Source organism: Hesperophylax consimilis, chromosome 27 (assembly GCF_061612785.1).
Source record: "Hesperophylax consimilis isolate HC1 chromosome 27, BYU_Hcon_1.0, whole genome shotgun sequence".
NCBI classification, from domain to species: domain Eukaryota; kingdom Metazoa; phylum Arthropoda; class Insecta; order Trichoptera; family Limnephilidae; genus Hesperophylax; species Hesperophylax consimilis.
In genome coordinates this window covers 23,114,521-23,136,223 of record NC_142862.1, presented here as the reverse complement: position 1 = coordinate 23,136,223, position 21,703 = coordinate 23,114,521, and positions in this window count along the sequence as shown.

Sequence of the window (21,703 nt, the reverse complement as noted above, 5' to 3'; positions counted from 1 at the left end):
GGATCGAACTCGTTAAAATTTAATATAAAATGTGTTAACTAACGGATATGGATCGTGCTCGTTAAAATTTAATATAAAATGTGTTTATTAAGGGTAATGGATCGAGCTCGTTAAAATTTAATATAAAATGTGTAAACGAAGGGTTATGCACCGAACTCGTTAAAATTTAATATAAAATAGGTAAACTAAGGGATATGGATCTAGCTCGTTAAAATTTAATATAAAATGTGTTAACTAAGGGATATGGAACGAGCTCGTAAAAATTTAATATAAAATGTGTAAACGAAGGGTTATGCACCGAACTCGTTAAAATTTAAAATAAAATAGGTAAACTAAGGGATATGGATCTAGCTCGTTAAAATTTAATATAAAATGTCTTAACTAAGGGATATGGATCGAGCTCGTTAAAATTTAATATATAATATGTGAACTTAGGGTAATTGATCGAACTCGTTAAAATTTAATATAAAATGTGTGAACTAAGGGTTGTGGATCGAGCTCTTTAAAATTTAATATGAAATGTGTGAACTAAGGGTTATGGATCGAGCTCTTTTAAATTAAATATGAAATGTGTTAACTAAGGGTTATGGATCGAGTTTGTTAAAATTTAATATAAAATGTGTGAACTAAGGGTTATGGATCGAGCATGTTAACATTTTATAAAAAATGTGTGAACTAAGGGTTGTGGATCGAGCTCGTTAGAATTTAATAAAAAATGTGTGTCCGAAGGGTAATGCATCGAGCTCGTTAAAATTAATATAAAATGTGTTAACTGAGGGATATGGATCGAGCTCGTTAAAATTTAATATAAAATTTGTTAACTAAGAGACATGGATCGAGCTCATTGAAATTAATATAAAGGGATATGGATCGAGCTCGTTAAAATTTAATATAAAATGTGTCAACGAAGGGTTATGCACCAAGCTCGTTAAAATTTAATATAAAATAAGTAAACTAAGGGATATGGATCTAGCTCGTTAAAATTTAATATAAAATGTGTTTACTAAGGGATGTGGATCGAGCTCGTTAAAATTTAATATAAAATGTGTGAACGAAGGGTAATGCATCGAGCTTGTTAAAATTTAATATAAAATGTGTTAATCAAGGGATATGGATCGTGCTCGTTAAAATTTCATATAAAATGTGTTTACTTAGGGCTATGGATCGAGCTCGTAAACATTTAATATAAAATGTGTGAACTAAGGGTTGTGGATCGAGCTCTTTAAAATTTAATATGAAATGTGTGAACTAAGGGTTATGGATCGAGCTGGTTAAAATTAAATATAAATTGTGTGAACTAAGGGTTATGGATCGAGTTCGTTAAAATTTAATATAAAATGTGTGAACTAAGGGTTATGGATCGAGCTATTTAACATTTTATAAAAAATGTTTTAACTAAGGGTTATGGATCGATTTCTTTAAAATTTGTTATTAAATGTGTTTACTGAGTGATATGGATTTAGCTCGTTAAAATTTAATATAAAATGTGTTCACTAAGGGATGTGGATCGAGCTCGTTAAAATTTAATATAAAATGTGTGAACGAAGGGTTATGCATCGAGCTCGATAAAATTTAATATAAAATGTGTTAATCAAGGGATATGGATTGTGCTCGTTAAAATTTAATATAAAATGTGTTAACTAAGGGTTATGGATCGAGCTCGTAAACATTTAATATAAAATGTGTGAACTAAGGGTTGTGGATCGAGCTCTTTAAAATTTAATATGAAATGTGTGAACTAAGGGTTATGGATCGAGCTCGTTAAAATTTAATAGAAAATGTGTGAAAGAAGGGTTATGGATCGAGCTCGTTAAAATTTAATATACAGGGTGTCCGGAAACTCGTAGTACAAGCGGGAAACTGGTGAATCTACATCACATTTGGAGTCGATTTTGTAGTATATATTTTTTTTATTTGAGCTTTCGTTATCGAGTAAATCGAGTTTGAAGTTGATTTTTTTTTAATTTTTTTTTTTTAATCAAATTTTTATAAATTATTACTGAAGATCAAAGTACCCAACTAATTAAAACTATTTGAAAGTAAAACAAATGAAGAAACTCGGATTTCAAGCATTATTTTGAAATCACCCTTCATTTAACCCGGTGTAATCATAAAATATTTCTGCTCTGCAGGGTTAAAACATCTGTTATTCAACCCTAAACACCAGAAAAAACTTTAACCCTAAAATAGCCGAAAAATATTTTTTTTTGGTTTTTTTTTTTTTTTTGAAAATGCTCAAATCAAAAAAATTTATGTTTTTTTGGGTTCCCCATGTGGTGTAGATTCTCCAGTTTCCCGCTTGTACTACGAGTTTCCGGACACCGTGTATAATATGTGAACTTAGGTTTATTGATCGAACTTGTTAAAATTTAATATAAAATGTGTGAACTACGTGTTATGGATCGAACTCGTTAAAATTTAATATAAAATGTGTTAACTAACGGATATGGATCGTGCTCGTTAAAATTTAATATAAAATGTGTTTATTAAGGGTAATGGATCGAGCTCGTTAAAATTTAATATAAAATGTGTAAACGAAGGGTTATGCACCGAACTCGTTAAAATTTAATATAAAATAGGTAAACTAAGGGATATGGATCTAGCTCGTTAAAATTTAATATAAAATGTGTTAACTAAGGGATATGGAACGAGCTCGTTAAAATTTAATATAAAATGTGTAAACGAAGGGTTATGCACCGAACTCGTTAAAATTTAAAATAAAATAGGTAAACTAAGGGATATGGATCTAGCTCGTTAAAATTTAATATAAAATGTCTTAACTAAGGGATATGGATCGAGCTCGTTAAAATTTAATATATAATATGTGAACTTAGGGTAATTGATCGAACTCGTTAAAATTTAATATAAAATGTGTGAACTACGTGTTATGGATCGAATTCGTTAAAATTTAATATAAAATGTGTTAACTAACGGATATGGATCGTGCTCGTTAAAATTTAATATGAAATGTTTTTATTAAGGGTTATGGATCGAGCTCGTTAAAATTTAATATAAAATGTGTAAACGAAGGGTTATGCACCGAACTCGTTAAAATTTAATATAAAATAGGTGAACTAAGGGATATGGATCTAGATCGTTAAAATTTAATATAAAATGTGTTAACTAAGGGATATGGAACCAGCTCGTTAAAATTTAATATAAAATGTGTGAACGAAGGGATATGCATCGAGCTCGTTAAAATTTAATATAAAATGTGTTCACTAAGGGATATAATTCGAGCTCGTTAAAAATTAATGTAAAGTGTGTGAACTAAGGGTTATGGATACATTTCTTTAAGATTTAATATAAAATGTGTGAACTAAGGATTATGGATCGAGGTCGTTAAAATTTAATATAAAATGTTTGAACAAAGGGTAATGGATCGAGCTCGTTAACATTTAATATAAAATGTGTGAACTAAGGGTTGTTGATCGAGCTCGACAAAATTTTATATAAAATGTGTTTCCGAAGGGTTATGCATTTAGCTAGTTAAAATTTAATATAAAATGTGTGAACGAAGGGTTATGCACCAAGCTCTATAAAATTTAATATAAAATGTGTGAACGAAGGGTTATGCATCGAGCTCGTTAAAATTTAATATAAAATGTGTTAACTAAGAAAAATGGATCGAGCTTGTTAAAATTTATATAAAATGTGTTAATTAAGAGATATGGATCGAGCTTTTTAAAACTAATATAAAATGTGTTTACTAAAGGATATGGATCGAGCTCGTTAAAATTTAAAATAAAATTTGTTAACTAAGATATATGGATCGAGCTCGTTAAAATTTAATATTAAATGTGTTTACTGAGTGATATGGATCGAGCTCGTTAAAATTTAATATAAAATGTGTTAATCAAGGGATATGGATCGTGCTCTTAAAAATTTAATATAATATGTGTAAACTAAGGGTTATGGATCGAGCTCGTTAAAATTTAATATGAAATGTGTTAACTAAAGGTTATGCTCGTTAAAATTAAAGTTAAAATTTAATATAAAATGTGTGAACGAAGGGTTATGCATCGAGCTGTTAAAATTGATTATAAAATGTGTGAACGAAGGGTTATGCATCGAGCTCGTTAAAATACAATATAAAATGTGTTAACTAAGGGATATAGATCGAGCTCGTTTAAATTTAATATAAAATGTGTTAACTAAGGGTTATGGATCGAGCTCGTAAACATTTAATATTAAATGTGTGAACTAAGGGTTGTGGATCGAGCTCTTTAAAATTTAATATGAAATGTGTGAACTAAGGGTTATGGATCGAGCTCGTTAAAATTAAATATGAAATGTGTGAACTAAGGGTTATGGATCGAGCTTGTTAAGATTTTATAAAAAATGTTTGAACTAAGGGTTATGGATCGATTTCTTTAAAATTTGTTATTAAATGTGTTTGCTGAGTGATATGGATCAAGCTCGTTAAAATTAAATATAAAATGTGTTAACTAAGGGATGTGGATCGAGCTCGTTGAAATTTAATATAAAATATGTGAACGAAGGGTTATGCATCGAGCTCGTTTAAATTTAATATAAAATGTGTCAACGAAGGGTTATGCACCAAGCTCGTTAAAATTTAATATTTAATGTGTGAACGAAGGGTAATGCATCGAGCTCGTTAAAATTTAATATAAAATGTGTTAATCAAGGGATATGGAGCGTGCTCGTTGAAATTTAATATAAAATGTGTTAAGCAAGGGTTATGGATCGAGCTCGTAAACATTTAATATGAAATGTGTGAACTAAGGGTTATGGATCGAGCTCGTTAAAATAAAATATGAAATGTGTGAACAAAGGGTTATGGATCGAGTTCGTTAAAATTTAATATAAAATGTGTGAACTAAGGGTTATGGATCGAGTTGTTAACATTTTATAAAAAATGTTTGAACTAAGGGTTATGGATCGATTTCTTTAAAATTTGTTATTTAATGTGTTGACTGAGTGATATGGATCTAGCTCGTTAAAATTTAATATAAAATGTGTTAACAAAGGGATGTGGATTGAGCTCGTTAAAATTTAATATAAAATGTGTGAACGAAGGGTTATGCATCGAGCTCGTTAAAATTTAATATAAAATGTGTTATTTAAGGGTTATGGATCGAGCTCGTTAACATTTAATATAAAATGTGTGAACTAAGGGTTGTGGATCGAGCTTTTTAAAATTTAATATGAAATTCGTGAACTAAGGGTTATGGATTGAGCTCGTTAAAATTTAATAGAAAATGTGTGAAAGAAGGGCTATGGATCGAGCTCGTTAAAATTTAATAGAAAATGTGTGAAAGAAGGGTTATGGATCGAGCTCGTTAAAATTTAATATAAAATATGTGAACTTAGGTTTATTGATCGAACTCGTTAAAATTTAATATAAAATGTGTGAACTACGTGTTATGGATCAAACTCGTTAAAATTTAATATAAAATGTGTTAACTAACGGATATGGATCGTGCTCGTTAAAATTTAATATAAAATGTGTTTATTAAGGGAAATGGATCGAGCTCGTTAAAATTTAATATAAAATGTGTAAACGAAGGGTTATGCACCGAACTCGTTAAAATTTAAAATAAAATAGGTAAACTAAGGGATATGGATCTAGCTCGTTAAAATTTAATATAAAATGTCTTAACTAAGGGATATGGAACGAGCTCGTTAAAATTTAATATAAAATGTGTGAACGAAGGGATATGCATCGAGCTCGTTAAAATTTAATATAAAATGTGTTCACTAAGGGATATAGTTCGAGCTCGTTAAAAATTAATATAAAATGTGTGAACTAAGGGTTATGGATCGAGTTCGTTAAAATTTAATATAAAATGTGTGAACAAAGGGTTATGGATCGAGCTCGTTATTATTTAATATAAAATGTGTGAACTAAGGGTTGTTGATCGAGCTCGACAAAATTTAATATAAAATGTGTATCCGAAGGGTTATGCATTGAGCTCGTTAAAATTTAATATAAAATGTATGAACGAAGGGTTATGCACCAAGCTCGTTAAAATTTAATATTAAATGCGTGAACGAAGGGTTATGCACCGAGCTCGTTTCAATTTAATATTTAATGTGTAAACTACGGGATATGGATCGAGCTCGTTAAAATTTAATGTTAAATGTGTTAACTAAGGGATATTGATCGAGATCGTTAAAATTTTATATATTATGTCTGAACTAAGGGTTATTGATCGAGCTCGATAAAGTTTAATATAAAATGTGTGAACCAAGGGTTATGAATCGAGCTCGTTAAAATTTAATATAAAATAAGTGAATTTAGCGTTAAGGATCGAACTCCTTCAAATTTAATATATAATCTGTGAACTAGGGGTTATTGATCGAGCTCGTTAAAATTTAATAAAAAATGTGTGAACGAAGGGTTATGCATCGAGTTCGTTAAAATTTAATATAAAATGTGTTAATCAAGGGATATGGATCGTGCTCGTTAAAATTTAATATAAAATGTGTTTACTAAGGGTTTTGGATCGAGCTCGTAAACATTTAATATAAAATGTGTGAACTAAGGGTTGTGGATCGAGCTCTTTAAAATTTTATATGAAATGTGTGAACTAAGGGTTATGGATCGAGCACGTTAAAATTAAATATGAAATGTGTGAACTAAGGGTTATGGATCGAGTTCGTTTAAATTTAATATAAAATGTGTGAACTAAGGGTTATGCACCAAGCTCGTTCAAATTTAATATAAAATAGGTAAACTAAGGGATATGGATCTAGCTCGTTAAAATTTAATATATGTGTGAACGAAGGGTTATGCATCGAGCTCGTTAAAATTTAATATAAAATGTGTTAATCAAGGGATATGGATTGTGCTCGTTAAAATTTAATAAAAAAATGTGTTAACTAGGGGTTATGGATCGAGCTCGTTAACATTGAATATAAAATGTGTAAACTTAGGGTTGTGGATCGACATCTTTAAAATTTAATATGAAATGTGTGAACTAAGGGTTATGGATCGAGCTCGTTAAAATTTAATAGAAAATGTGTGAAAGAAGGGTTATGGATCGAGCTCGTTAAAATTTAATATATAATATGTGAACTTAGGGTTATTGATCGAACTCGTTAAAATTTAATATAAAATGTGTGAACTACGTGTTATGGATCGAATTCGTTAAAATTTAATATAAAATGTGTTAACTAATGGATATGGATCGTTCTCGTTAAAATTTAATATAAAATGTTTTTATTAAGGGTTATGGATCGAGCTCGTTAAAATTTAATATAAAATGTGTAAACGAAGGGTTATGCACCAAGCTCGTTAAAATTTAATATTTAATGTGTGAAAGAAGGGTAATGCATCGAGCTCGTTAAAATTTAATATAAAATGTGTTAATCAAGGGATATGGAGCGTGCTCGTTGAAATTTAATATAAAATGTGTTAAGCAAGGGTTATGGATCGAGCTCGTAAACATTTAATATGAAATGTGTGAACTAAGGGTTATGGATCGAGCTCGTTAAAATAAAATATGAAATGTGTGAACAAAGGGTTATGGATCGAGTTCGTTAAAATTTAATATAAAATGTGTGAACTAAGGGTTATGGATCGAGTTGTTAACATTTTATAAAAAATGTTTGAACTAAGGGTTATGGATCGATTTCTTTAAAATTTGTTATTTAATGTGTTGACTGAGTGATATGGATCTAGCTCGTTAAAATTTAATATAAAATGTGTTAACAAAGGGATGTGGATTGAGCTCGTTAAAATTTAATATAAAATGTGTGAACGAAGGGTTATGCATCGAGCTCGTTAAAATTTAATATAAAATGTGTTATTTAAGGGTTATGGATCGAGCTCGTTAACATTTAATATAAAATGTGTGAACTAAGGGTTGTGGATCGAGCTTTTTAAAATTTAATATGAAATTCGTGAACTAAGGGTTATGGATTGAGCTCGTTAAAATTTAATAGAAAATGTGTGAAAGAAGGGCTATGGATCGAGCTCGTTAAAATTTAATAGAAAATGTGTGAAAGAAGGGTTATGGATCGAGCTCGTTTAAATTTAATATAAAATATGTGAACTTAGGTTTATTGATCGAACTCGTTAAAATTTAATATAAAATGTGTGAACTACGTGTTATGGATCAAACTCGTTAAAATTTAATATAAAATGTGTTAACTAACGGATATGGATCGTGCTCGTTAAAATTTAATATAAAATGTGTTTATTAAGGGAAATGGATCGAGCTCGTTAAAATTTAATATAAAATGTGTAAACGAAGGGTTATGCACCGAACTCGTTAAAATTTAAAATAAAATAGGTAAACTAAGGGATATGGATCTAGCTCGTTAAAATTTAATATAAAATGTCTTAACTAAGGGATATGGAACGAGCTCGTTAAAATTTAATATAAAATGTGTGAACGAAGGGATATGCATCGAGCTCGTTAAAATTTAATATAAAATGTGTTCACTAAGGGATATAGTTCGAGCTCGTTAAAAATTAATATAAAATGTGTGAACTAAGGGTTATGGATCGAGTTCGTTAAAATTTAATATAAAATGTGTGAACAAAGGGTTATGGATCGAGCTCGTTATTATTTAATATAAAATGTGTGAACTAAGGGTTGTTGATCGAGCTCGACAAAATTTAATATAAAATGTGTATCCGAAGGGTTATGCATTGAGCTCGTTAAAATTTAATATAAAATGTATGAACGAAGGGTTATGCACCAAGCTCGTTAAAATTTAATATTAAATGCGTGAACGAAGGGTTATGCACCGAGCTCGTTTCAATTTAATATTTAATGTGTAAACTACGGGATATGGATCGAGCTCGTTAAAATTTAATGTTAAATGTGTTAACTAAGGGATATTGATCGAGATCGTTAAAATTTTATATATTATGTCTGAACTAAGGGTTATTGATCGAGCTCGATAAAGTTTAATATAAAATGTGTGAACCAAGGGTTATGAATCGAGCTCGTTAAAATTTAATATAAAATAAGTGAATTTAGCGTTAAGGATCGAACTCCTTCAAATTTAATATATAATCTGTGAACTAGGGGTTATTGATCGAGCTCGTTAAAATTTAATAAAAAATGTGTGAACGAAGGGTTATGCATCGAGTTCGTTAAAATTTAATATAAAATGTGTTAATCAAGGGATATGGATCGTGCTCGTTAAAATTTAATATAAAATGTGTTTACTAAGGGTTTTGGATCGAGCTCGTAAACATTTAATATAAAATGTGTGAACTAAGGGTTGTGGATCGAGCTCTTTAAAATTTAATATGAAATGTGTGAACTAAGGGTTATGGATCGAGCACGTTAAAATTAAATATGAAATGTGTGAACTAAGGGTTATGGATCGAGTTCGTTTAAATTTAATATAAAATGTGTGAACTAAGGGTTATGCACCAAGCTCGTTCAAATTTAATATAAAATAGGTAAACTAAGGGATATGGATCTAACTCGTTAAAATTTAATATATGTGTGAACGAAGGGTTATGCATCGAGCTCGTTAAAATTTAATATAAAATGTGTTAATCAAGGGATATGGATTGTGCTCGTTAAAATTTAATAAAAAAATGTGTTAACTAGGGGTTATGGATCGAGCTCGTTAACATTGAATATAAAATGTGTAAACTTAGGGTTGTGGATCGACATCTTTAAAATTTAATATGAAATGTGTGAACTAAGGGTTATGGATCGAGCTCGTTAAAATTTAATAGAAAATGTGTGAAAGAAGGGTTATGGATCGAGCTCGTTAAAATTTAATATATAATATGTGAACTTAGGGTTATTGATCGAACTCGTTAAAATTTAATATAAAATGTGTGAACTACGTGTTATGGATCGAATTCGTTAAAATTTAATATAAAATGTGTTAACTAATGGATATGGATCGTGCTCGTTAAAATTTAATATAAAATGTTTTTATTAAGGGTTATGGATCGAGCTCGTTAAAATTTAATATAAAATGTGTAAACGAAGGGTTATGCACCAAGCTCGTTAAAATTTAATATTTAATGTGTGAACGAAGGGTAATGCATCGAGCTCGTTAAAATTTAATATAAAATGTGTTAATCAAGGGATATGGAGCGTGCTCGTTGAAATTTAATATAAAATGTGTTAAGCAAGGGTTATGGATCGAGCTCGTAAACATTTAATATGAAATGTGTGAACGAAGGGTTATGCATCGAGCTCGATAAAATTTAATATAAAATGTGTTAATCAAGGGATATGGATTGTGCTCGTTAAAATTTAATATAAAATGTGTTAACTAAGGGTTATGGATCGAGCTCGTAAACATTTAATATAAAATGTGTGAACTAAGGGTTGTGGATCGAGCTCTTTAAAATTTAATATAAAATGTGTGAACTAAGGGTTATGGATCGAGTTGTTAACATTTTATAAAAAATGTTTGAACTAAGGGTTATGGATCGATTTCTTTAAAATTTGTTATTTAATGTGTTGACTGAGTGATATGGATCTAGCTCGTTAAAATTTAATATAAAATGTGTTAACAAAGGGATGTGGATTGAGCTCGTTAAAATTTAATATAAAATGTGTGAACGAAGGGTTATGCATCGAGCTCGTTAAAATTTAATATAAAATGTGTTATTTAAGGGTTATGGATCGAGCTCGTTAACATTTAATATAAAATGTGTGAACTAAGGGTTGTGGATCGAGCTTTTTAAAATTTAATATGAAATTCGTGAACTAAGGGTTATGGATTGAGCTCGTTAAAATTTAATAGAAAATGTGTGAAAGAAGGGCTATGGATCGAGCTCGTTAAAATTTAATAGAAAATGTGTGAAAGAAGGGTTATGGATCGAGCTCGTTAAAATTTAATATAAAATATGTGAACTTAGGTTTATTGATCGAACTCGTTAAAATTTAATATAAAATGTGTGAACTACGTGTTATGGATCAAACTCGTTAAAATTTAATATAAAATGTGTTAACTAACGGATATGGATCGTGCTCGTTAAAATTTAATATAAAATGTGTTTATTAAGGGAAATGGATCGAGCTCGTTAAAATTTAATATAAAATGTGTAAACGAAGGGTTATGCACCGAACTCGTTAAAATTTAAAATAAAATAGGTAAACTAAGGGATATGGATCTAGCTCGTTAAAATTTAATATAAAATGTCTTAACTAAGGGATATGGAACGAGCTCGTTAAAATTTAATATAAAATGTGTGAACGAAGGGATATGCATCGAGCTCGTTAAAATTTAATATAAAATGTGTTCACTAAGGGATATAGTTCGAGCTCGTTAAAAATTAATATAAAATGTGTGAACTAAGGGTTATGGATCGAGTTCGTTAAAATTTAATATAAAATGTGTGAACAAAGGGTTATGGATCGAGCTCGTTATTATTTAATATAAAATGTGTGAACTAAGGGTTGTTGATCGAGCTCGACAAAATTTAATATAAAATGTGTATCCGAAGGGTTATGCATTGAGCTCGTTAAAATTTAATATAAAATGTATGAACGAAGGGTTATGCACCAAGCTCGTTAAAATTTAATATTAAATGCGTGAACGAAGGGTTATGCACCGAGCTCGTTTCAATTTAATATTTAATGTGTAAACTACGGGATATGGATCGAGCTCGTTAAAATTTAATGTTAAATGTGTTAACTAAGGGATATTGATCGAGATCGTTAAAATTTTATATATTATGTCTGAACTAAGGGTTATTGATCGAGCTCGATAAAGTTTAATATAAAATGTGTGAACCAAGGGTTATGAATCGAGCTCGTTAAAATTTAATATAAAATAAGTGAATTTAGCGTTAAGGATCGAACTCCTTCAAATTTAATATATAATCTGTGAACTAGGGGTTATTGATCGAGCTCGTTAAAATTTAATAAAAAATGTGTGAACGAAGGGTTATGCATCGAGTTCGTTAAAATTTAATATAAAATGTGTTAATCAAGGGATATGGATCGTGCTCGTTAAAATTTAATATAAAATGTGTTTACTAAGGGTTTTGGATCGAGCTCGTAAACATTTAATATAAAATGTGTGAACTAAGGGTTGTGGATCGAGCTCTTTAAAATTTAATATGAAATGTGTGAACTAAGGGTTATGGATCGAGCACGTTAAAATTAAATATGAAATGTGTGAACTAAGGGTTATGGATCGAGTTCGTTTAAATTTAATATAAAATGTGTGAACTAAGGGTTATGCACCAAGCTCGTTCAAATTTAATATAAAATAGGTAAACTAAGGGATATGGATCTAGCTCGTTAAAATTTAATATATGTGTGAACGAAGGGTTATGCATCGAGCTCGTTAAAATTTAATATAAAATGTGTTAATCAAGGGATATGGATTGTGCTCGTTAAAATTTAATAAAAAAATGTGTTAACTAGGGGTTATGGATCGAGCTCGTTAACATTGAATATAAAATGTGTAAACTTAGGGTTGTGGATCGACATCTTTAAAATTTAATATGAAATGTGTGAACTAAGGGTTATGGATCGAGCTCGTTAAAATTTAATAGAAAATGTGTGAAAGAAGGGTTATGGATCGAGCTCGTTAAAATTTAATATATAATATGTGAACTTAGGGTTATTGATCGAACTCGTTAAAATTTAATATAAAATGTGTGAACTACGTGTTATGGATCGAATTCGTTAAAATTTAATATAAAATGTGTTAACTAATGGATATGGATCGTGCTCGTTAAAATTTAATATAAAATGTTTTTATTAAGGGTTATGGATCGAGCTCGTTAAAATTTAATATAAAATGTGTAAACGAAGGGTTATGCACCGAATTCGTTAAAATTTAATATAAAATAGGTAAACTAAGGGATATGGATCTAGCTCGTTAAAATTTAATATAAAATGTGTTAACTAAGGGATATGGAACCAGCTCGTTAAAATTTAATATAAAATGTGTGAACGAAGGGATATGCATCGAGCTCGTTAAAATTTAATATAAAATGTGTTCACTAAGGGATATAATTCGAGCTCGTTAAAAATTAATATAAAATGTGTGAACTAAGGGTTATGGGTAAATTTCTTTAAAATTTAATATAAAATTTGTGAAATAAGGATTATGGATCGAGGTCGTTAAAATTTAATATAAAATGTTTGAACAAAGGGTAATGGATCGAGCTCGTTTACATTTAATATAAAATGTGTGAACTAAGGGTTGTTGATCGAGCTCGACAAAATTTAATATAAAATGTGTTTCCGAAGGGTTATGCATTGAGCTAGTTAAAATTTAATATAAAATGTGTGAACAAAGGGTTATGCACCAAGCTCTATAAAATTTAATATTAAATGTGTGAACGAAGGGTTATGCATCGAGCTCGTTAAAATTTAATATAAAATGTGTTAACTAAGAAAAATGGATCGAGCTTGTTAAAATTTATATAAAATGTGTTAATTAAGAGATATGGATCGAGCTTTTTAAAACTAATATAAAATGTGTTAACTAAAGGATATGGATCGAGCTCGTTAAAATTTAAAATAAAATGTGTTAACTAAGATATATGGATCGAGCTCGTTAAAATTTAATATAAAATGTGTTTATCAAGGGATATGGATCGTGCTCGTAAAAATTTAAATTTTTTTTTTTTTTTTTTTTTTATATTTACTCCACACAGGAGGCCCTGAAGAAAATAATTTCCCTCAGGGCCTATGTCATCTTTGGGGATGCTGTGTGGAGGGTCTTTTTGTGGAGAGGAAGGAGTGAACATGGGTCTTGAAGAGTCCCATGTTGTAGGAGGGAGGAAACACAGAGGCCGGCAGTTCGTTCCACAGCCGAGCTGTTGAACTTAAGAACGAATCATAGAAGCGACCCGTTCTCATGTGACAAGTCTCAACTGTGTACAAATGTTGGGCGCGCGTTTGGCGTGTATCCCGACTACGCACCGGTGCCGAAGGGATCAATGACGCTAGTTCCTCAGAGCATCTTCCATTGTAATACCGATAGAACAAGGACAGCATACCTACCTGACGCCTGTGCTCTAAAGATTGCAGTCCGTTTGTTAAGATTGGGGAATCTATCAAACGGACCGCCCGTTTCTGCACAGAGTCAAGGGTTTTTTTCAGGTATTTTGGGGCTCCAGACCAGAGATGGCTGCCAAATTCGACAGTAGGGCGCACTTGCGATTTGTACAGGGTGAGCAGTTGTGTACTATTAAAGTATCTGCGGGCCCTGTACAGTACGCCCAGCTTCTGAGAGGCCAACTTTACTCTAGCTTCGATGGAGCCCCCGTACCTGAGCTGGTCACTTATAGTTACACCAAGCATATCAATGGAAGGCCTGTTCGGAAGATTGCTTCCGTTGAAGGAGACTAGATTATCATTTGGATCCCTTTTAGACGTAATCAGACAGGATTGGGTCTTTGAAACATTAAATTCGACGAGATTATTTTTACCCCAGGAGGAAATACTCTCGAGATAACCGTCCATTCTCTGCTTCAAAGCCCTCCGAGCCGTTGGAGTTTGTGTGCCCTTTGGGGGCTTGTCAAACAAAAAGCTATCATGAACTGTACTGTCATCCGCGTAACAATGAATCGGTGCACATGTCAAAAGGTCATTGATGTGCAACAAAAACAAAGTCGGAGACAGAACCGATCCCTGTGGGACGCCAGCATTTATGGAGTGCGAGGAAGAGGTGAAACCGTCAGCAACCGCCTGAATCGACCTATCCCTTAAAAAGTCAGCAATCCACGTACACAGGGATGCGGGAAGTCCGTAAGAATGCAATTTGTTGACAAGTCCTCGGTGCCAGACCCGGTCAAAGGCCTTGGATATGTCTAGTGCGACCGTTTGGGTCTCACCGTGACGTTCCAGGCACCGCCCCCAAACATGCGTCACATACGCGAGAAGATCACCGCACGAGCGGTTCCGCCGGAATCCGTATTGACGGTCGTTGATAATTTTGTTCTTCTCGAGGTATGTGAGCAGTTTGTCGTTGATCACACGTTCCATCACTTTGGACAGAACTGATGTGATCGCTATGGGGCGGTAGTTGGCCGGGTTGGAGCGGTCACCTTTCTTGGGAAAAGGGTGAATTACCGCTTTTTTCCAACCAGAGGGCACAGTGCCACACTTCAGGGACATTTTGAAGAGCTTTGTCAAAACTGGAACTATTTCCGCAGCACACCTCTGCAATACCAGGGCAGGTATTCCATCAGGTCCACTAGCTTTGTTAACATCGAGCCCCCGTATGACGTGGAGTACATCCCGATGCCGGATCCTCAGCTTTTTCATATAGAAGCCGCAGTGAGGAACCGACGGCGGAACAGCACCCCCGTCGTCGAGGGTCGAGTTTTCCGCAAACATTTTCCCTAAAAGGTTTGCCTTTTCGGTGGCGGTGTTTGCTAGTGAGCCGTCAGGTCTGGTAAGAGGTGGCAAACTGGGTTTGCAAAAATTTCGACCTATTGAGCCCGCAAGCGACCAGAATGCTCTGCTGCCATGCGGGCAGGCAGCCAGCTTTTTGCTGATCTGCAGGTCGTGTTCGAATTTTGACCTATTGATGATTCTCTTGCATTCCTTTGCCGATTTGTTGTATGCTGATCTGCTTTCGGGCGTTCGAGATGTGTTGTAGGCTCGGTAAGCCGCGTTTTTTCGTCGAACTGCTTCGGAGCATTGTCGACTGAACCACGGCTTTGAGCCCACACCAGTTTCTTTAGTAGTCGATTGTATGAAGCCATCCATCGCCGATTTGATGACTTCACCAATCTCCTGGGCACATCTTGAAGGGTCCGAAGTCCGAAAACAAACAGCTGACCACGGAAAAGCATTGAAATGGGCCCGCATACCGAACCAATCTGCTGACCTATAGTGCCACACTTTTCTCCTCAGCCTCTCATTGGTTGGTCTGAGGCTAACGGGGATTGATGTCGTCACTAGGCAGTGGTCAGATGATCCCAGAGGCGCTGTGACGTCAATCTTATAACCGTGTGGCACAGTAGTTAAGAATAGGTCTAACAGATTGGAGCGGTGAGTCTGGACATCAGGAACCCTTGTAGGCTCCTGAACCAATTGCTCTAATCCCTAGCAAATGGCAAAGGATTCCGCCTGTCGGCCAGCCGAGTCCGTTGGGCCTGAGAACTTCAACCATGGTTCGTTATGAACGTTGAAGTCCCCCAGAACAACAAACTCGGCCGAAGGGTAGCGGGGCAAGAGATCATCAATAGTATCGCTCAAATGTTTGAAGAGCTCGGAAGTGTCTGATTCGCTATGGTTCGGTGAGCGGTATAGACATGCGTAGAATCTTGCCATACTGGCAAGATTGACGCGCACCCACATTACGTCGAATCTGGAGTTTTCCAGACTCAATAGTCGCACACAGTTGACGTCAGCTCGACTATAGAGGCAGACTCCTCCTTTCAGTCGGAATTTGCTTGCGAGGGTAAAGCCCGGGCAGTCCAGATAGGAGGAGTCTGGCGGCTCGGCTATCTGAGTTTCGGATAGGAAAAGAAGGTTGGGACGTTGGGACAAAAGATGGTGATGGACGGAATTTAAATTTGTGTGCAGGCCGCGAATGTTGGCAAAATTTACCAACAGTTTTGGCCCGCACCGGGGACGCCTGCTACTCGCCGCTGTAAAGATGTTATGTTTGTATTTATGTATATTCATGATTTTATTTTTTTTATTTTTTTTTTTTTGTTTTTTTTTGTTTTTAAGGGTATGAAGTGAAAGGAAGGTCTGGAATGGAAAGGTGTGAGGGGTGGGTAGGAATATGGGGTTCAGGCTGTCCAGGAGTGATGAGCGTTTGGTTCCAGCCCACCCACTGCGGTGCTAGGCGATAGGCTGGGAGAGTCCGGCTGGAGAGGGCATCCAATGCGCCCCAAACGCTGCTGCTGGGTCCCCTCCGGTCACGAACCGGCACAACAGCAGTGGCGGGGTTTTTACACTCGCTGATGGGGCAGCCCACCCTTAGTCGTGAGCCTGAGGGTCGGGCCCCTGTACTATCGAGCGGCCCGGACAGCGGTAACCGGTTGTAAAGGGTCTCCCTCAACCAGCATCTCCCAACCGGCCCGCCACGCAGAAGGTGGGCCGACGCACCCGCCACCAAGACCTGGGCAAACCTTGACCCATGAACCCGGGCACCCCTGCTAAGTCACCAAACGTAGCGAACCACTTGGGGTGACCTGTGGCAGAGGTGTTGGTCATCCAATAAATGGTTCCCAGGGCGGCGGTACCCATTCCCGCCTACCAAATTGAGTAATATAATATGTGTAAACTATGGGTTATGGATCGAGCTCGTTAAAATTTAATATGAAATGTGTGAACGAAGGGTTATGCATCGAGCTGTTAAAATTGATTATAAAATGTGTGAACTAAGGGTTATGGATCGAGCTTGTTAACATTTTATAAAAAATGTTTGAACTAAGGGTTATGGATCGATTTCTTTAAAATTTGTTATTTAATGTGTTTACTGAGTGATATGGATCTAGCTCGTTAAAATTTAATATAAAATGTGTTAACAAAGGGATGTGGATTGAGCTCGTTAAAATTTAATATAAAATGTGTGAACGAAGGGTTATGCATCGAGCTAGTTAAAATTTAATATAAAATGTGTTATTTAAGGGTTATGGATCGAGCTGGTTAACATTTAATATAAAATGTGTGAACTAAGGGTTGTGGATCGAGCTCTTTAAAATTTAATATGAAATTTGTGAACTAAGGGTTATGGATCGAGCTCGTTAAAATTTAATAGAAAATGTGTTAAAGAAGGGTTATGGATCGAGCTCGTTAAAATTTAATATATAATATGTGAACTTAGGGTTATTGATCGAGCTCGTTAAAATTTAATATAAAATGTGTGAACTACGTGTTATGGATCGAACTCGTTAAAATTTAATATAAAATGTGTTAACTAAGGGTTATGCACCGAACTCGTTAAAATTTAATATAAAATAGGTAAACTAAGGTATATGGATCTAGCTCGTTTAAATTTAATATAAAATGTGTGAACGAAGGGATAGGCATCGAGCTCGTTAAAATTTAATATAAAATGTGTTCACTAAGGGATATAGATCGAGCTCGTTAAAAATTAATATCAAATGTGTGAACTAAGGGTTATGGATCGATTTCTTTAAAATTTATTATACAATGTGTGAACTAAGGGTTATGGATCGAGCTCAGTAAAATTGATTATAAAATGTGTGAACTAAGGGTTATGGATCGAGCTTGTTAACATTTTATAAAAAATGTTTGAACTAAGGGTTATGGATCGATTTCTTTAAAATTTGTTATTAAATGTGTTAACTGAGTGATATGGATCTAGCTCGTTAAAATTTAATATAAAATGTGTTAACTAAGGGATGTGGATCGAGCTCGTTAAAATTTAATATAAAATGTGTGAACGAAGGGTTATGCATCGAGCTCGTTAAAATTTAATATAAAATGTGTCAACGAAGGGTTATGCACCAAGCTCGTTAAAATTTAATATTTAATGTGTGAACGAAGGGTAATGCATCGAGCTCGTTAAAATTTAATATCAAATGTGTTAATCAAGGGATATGGATCGTGCTCGTTAAAATTTAATATAAAATGTGTATAGCAAGGGTAATGGATCGAGCTCGTAAACATTTAATATGAAATGTGTGAACTAAGGGTTATGGATCTAGCTCATTAAAATAAAATATGAAATGTGTGAACAAAGGGTTATGGATCGAGTTCGTTAAAATTAAATATAAAATGTGTGAACTAAGGGTTATGGATCGAGCTTGTTAACATTTTATAAAAAATGTTTGAACTAAGGGTTATGGATCGATTTCTTTAAAATTTGTTACTTAATGTGTTTACTGAGTGATATGGATCTAGCTCGTTAAAATTTAATATAAAATGTGTTAACAAAGGGATGTGGATCGAGCTCGTTAAAATTTAATATAAAATGTGTTTATTAAGGGTTATGGATCGAGCTCATTAAAATTTAATATTAAATGTGTAAACGAAGGTTTATGCACCGAACTCGTTAAAATTTAATATAAAATAGGTAAACTAAGGTATATGGATCAAGCTCGTTAAAAATTAATATAAAATGTGTTATTTAAGGGTTATGGATCGAGCTCGTTAACATTTAATATAAAATGTGTGAACTAAGGGTTGTGGATCGAGCTCTTTAAAATTTAATAAGAAATTTGTGAACTAAAGGTTATGGATCGAGCTCGTTACCGTTTAATATAAAATGTGTTAACTAAGGGATATGGATCGAGCTCGATAAAATTTAATATAACATGTGTTAACTAAGGGATATGAAACGAGCTCGTTAAAATTTAATATAAAATGGGTGCACGAAGGGTTATGTATCGAGCTTGTTAAAATTTAATATAAAATGTGTTAATTAAGGGATATGGATCGAGCTCGTTTAAATCTAATATTGAATGTGTGAAGTAAGCGTTATGGATCGAACTCGTTAAATTTTAATATAAAATGTGTCAACTAAGGGATATGGATCAAGCTCCTTAAAATTTAATATAAAATGTGTGAATTAAGGGTTATGGATCGTGCTCGTTAAAATTCAATATAAAATGTGTTAATCATGGGATATGGATCGAGCTCGTTAAAATTTAATATAAAATGTGTTTACTAAGAGATATTGATCGAGCTCATCAAAATTAATATCAAATGTGTTTACTAAGGGATATGAATCGAGCTCGTTAAAATTTAATATAAAATGTGTGAACGAAGGGTTATGCAACTAGCTCGTTAACATTTAATATTAAATATGTGAACTAAGGGTTGTGGATCGAGCTCTTTAAAATTTAATATGAAATGTGTCTACTAATGGTTATGGATCGAGCTCGTTAAAATTTAAATTAAAATGTGTGAACTAAGGGTTATGGATAGAGCACGTTAAAATTAAATACAAAATGTGTTAACAAGGTTATGGGTCGAGCTCGTTAAAATTTAATATAAAATGTGTGAACTAAGAGTTGTGGATCGAACTCGTTAAAATTTTATATAAAATGTGTCAACTAAGGGATATGGATCGAGCTCGTTAAAATTAAATATAAAATGTGTTAACTAAGGGATATGGAACGAGCTCGTTCAAATTTAATATTAAATGTGTGAACGAAGGGTTATGCATCGAGCTCATTAAAATAAATATAAAATGTTTTAACTAAGGGATATGGATCGTGCTCGTTAAAATTTAATTTAAAGTGTGTGAACGAAGGGTAATGCACCGAGCTCGTTAAATTTAATATAAAATGTGTTAATTAAGGGATATGGATCGAGCTTGTTTAAATTTAAAATTGAATGTGTGAATTAAGGGTTATGGATCAAGCTTGTTTAATTTTAATATTTAATGTGTGAACTAAGGGTTATGGATCGAGCTCGTTAAAATTTAATATAAAATGTGTTAACTATGGGATATGGATCGAGCTCGTTAAAATTTAATATAAAATGTGTTAACTAACAGATATGGATAGAGCTCATTAAAATTAATATAAAATGTGTAAACTAAGGGATATGGATCGAGCGCGTCAAAATTTAATATAAATTGTGTTAACTAAGGGATATGGAACGAGCTCGTTAAAATTTAATATAAAATGTGTGAACGACGGGTTATGCAACGAGCTCGTTAAAATTTAATATAAAATGTGTGAACGAAGGGTTATGCACCGAGCTCGTTAAAATTTAATATAAAATGTGTTAACTAAGGGATATGGATCGAATTCGTTAAAATTTAATATTAAATGTGTTTACTAAGGGATATGGATCGAGCTCGTTAAAAATTTAATATAAAATGTGTGAACGAAGGGTTATGCATCGAGCTCGTTAAAATTTAATATAAAATGTGTTTACTTAGGGTTATGGATCGAGCTCGTTACCGTTTAATATAAAATGTGTTAACTAAGGGATATGGATCGAGCTCGATAAAATTTAATATAACATGTGTTAACTAACAGAGATGGATCTAGCTCGTTAAAATTTTATATAAAATGTGTGAACTAAGGTATATGGATCGAGCGCGTTAAAATTTAATATAAAATGTGTGAACGAAGGGTTATGCATCGAGCTCAGTAAAATTAAATATAAATTTTTTTACTTAGGGATATGGATCGAGCTCGCTAAAATTTAATATTTAATCTGTGATCTAAGCGTTATGGATCGAGCTTGTTCAAATTTAATATAAAATGTGTGAACTACGTGTTATGGATCGAACTCGTCAAAATTTAATATATAATGTGTGAACTAAGGGTTATGCATCGAGCTCGTTAAAATTTAATATAAAATGTATTAACTAAGGGATTTGGATCGAGCTCGTTAAAATTTAATATAAAATGTGTTTACTAAGGGATATGGATCGAGCTCGTTAAAATTTAATATAAAATTTGTTAACTAAGAGATATAGATCGAGCTCGTTAAAATTTAATATTAAATGTGTTAACTAAGAGATATGGATCGCGTTCGTTAAAATTTAATATTAAATGTGTGAACTAAGCGTTATGGATCAAACTCGTTAAAATTTAATATAAAATGTGTCAACTAAGGGATTTGGATCGAGCTTGTTAAAATTTAATATAAAATGTGTGAACTTAGCGTTATGGATCGAACTCTATAAAATTTAATATATAATGTGTGAACTAAGGGGTATGCATCGAGCTCGTTAAAATTTTTTATAAAATGTGTGAACTTCGTGTTATGGATCGTACTCGTTAAAATTTAATATAAAATGTGTTAATTAAGGGATATGGATCGAGCTCGTTAAAATTTAATATAAAATGTGTTAACTAAGGGATATGGAACGAGCTCGTTCAAATTTA